Source organism: Pteronotus mesoamericanus, unplaced genomic scaffold (assembly GCF_021234165.1).
Source record: "Pteronotus mesoamericanus isolate MK-2021 breed Mesoamerican mustached bat unplaced genomic scaffold, CSHL_Meso_final contig_591, whole genome shotgun sequence".
Taxonomy (NCBI): Eukaryota; Metazoa; Chordata; class Mammalia; order Chiroptera; family Mormoopidae; genus Pteronotus; species Pteronotus mesoamericanus.
The window spans coordinates 1,294,560-1,296,162 of record NW_026555208.1 but is presented as its reverse complement, the minus strand read 5'-3'; the positions used below and the strand labels follow the sequence as shown (position 1 = coordinate 1,296,162).

Sequence of the window (1,603 nt, the reverse complement as noted above, 5' to 3'; positions counted from 1 at the left end):
CCTGGTGAAATATTAGGTAACTAGACTTTTAAAAAATTTTTTATTAAATTTATTGTGGTGACATCTGATAATAAAAATATATAGGTTTCAAGTGTACAATTCTATAATACATAGTCTGTACATGCTTCTTATAAGTCACCCAGAGACTTGATCTCATCATACTAATGATTTCATAGTACACATTTTACTTTAATGTTAGGAAATTGTTGAAAAAAACAGGACTTTTGAGGCTCATAGGAAGATATAGAGCATTTTCCCCAGTCATATCACAGTTATCAAACTGGAAATTCCATTCACACATAAAAAACAGAGCAATTTGTGTCCTCTAACCTCAGATTATTAGTTTTACCAAGTTTAATATTCTGAATAATTGCTCCAACTTTCCATTAGTATTTTTCTTTCTTGGAATCTGCTATTATTGAGACCTGAGTTATATAGAGAACCTGAAGGTTAAAAGCTCATGTGGAGCATGAAGTGCATAAAAATAATTTTGGAATTTGCAAAAAGTGAATGGGGACGGACTGCTGATCACACTCATTTGCCAAGGTCAGAAACTATTGGAAAGTCTTCTCTCTGAACAGATGCAAAGAAGCATTCTTTGTCTTTCTGTCCTATCCAAGACAAATGTCTTTTTCATGTTATGGGATTTGATGTCCTTAGGTCCTGAAAGGATCCTAATGACACACTCTCCTACCTGCTTGGTTTTCACCCCCAAAACAACAGGATTCATAGTGCAGATAAATATTGGCCACGATGATGTGGTGAGATGGAGGGACTGTATGGCCCCCAAAGCGGTGGGAAAAGGAGAAAAAGGCTCAGCTGTAGAAAACAATGACACAGACGTGGACAGTGCAGGTGCTGAAGGCCTTCTGCCGAGCATCTGCTGAAGAGAGGCTGACCACTGCCCGCAGAATCATGGTGGAGGATACTGTGATGCACAGGATGTCACAGCCTCCCATCAGGAGCTCAACCATCAGACCATAGATGGCATTGACCTTGATATTTCCACAAGATAATTTGGTCTCAGACATGTGGTCACAATAGGTATGGTGTATCATATTTCCTCTGCAGTAGGGAAGGGGTTTGATGAGAAAACTGAAGGGAATAACGAGCAACACCTCTCTGAGAAAGGTGGAGAATCCTGCCTTTGCAATGACAGGATTGGTGAGGATAGTTGAATAGCAGAGGGTAACAGATGGCCACAAAGCAGTGCAGGGCCATAAGCATGAGCACCCCAGACTCCGTCCCTATGAAGGTGTGGATAAAGAACATCTGGACTAGACATCCATCAAAGCTGATTTCCTTGAAATGGAACCAGAATATGCTAAGACCTTTAGGGATTGTACTACAGCATATGAAAAAGTTAGTAAGAGAAAGCAAGGCCAAAAAGTAGTACATGGGCTTGTGCAGGGAGTACTCACAGCGGATGAGCTAGAAGTCCACAGTTCCCTACCACAGCCACAACACACATGGAGAAGAATGAAAAGGAAATCCAGAGGTGCATACACTCCAGTCCTGGGATCCCATTAAAAATAAATGAGGCTAGAGTCACATCTGTTTGATTCAGCATTAGCACGATCAAACCAGTATGATCATTAATCAT

General features: G+C 40.6%; 1 pseudogene; it reads right to left on the bottom strand.

Moving 5' to 3' along the window:
• Positions 1 to 547: 547 nt before the first annotated feature.
• Positions 548 to 1,603, bottom strand: LOC129076448 (olfactory receptor 52N4-like; annotated as a pseudogene).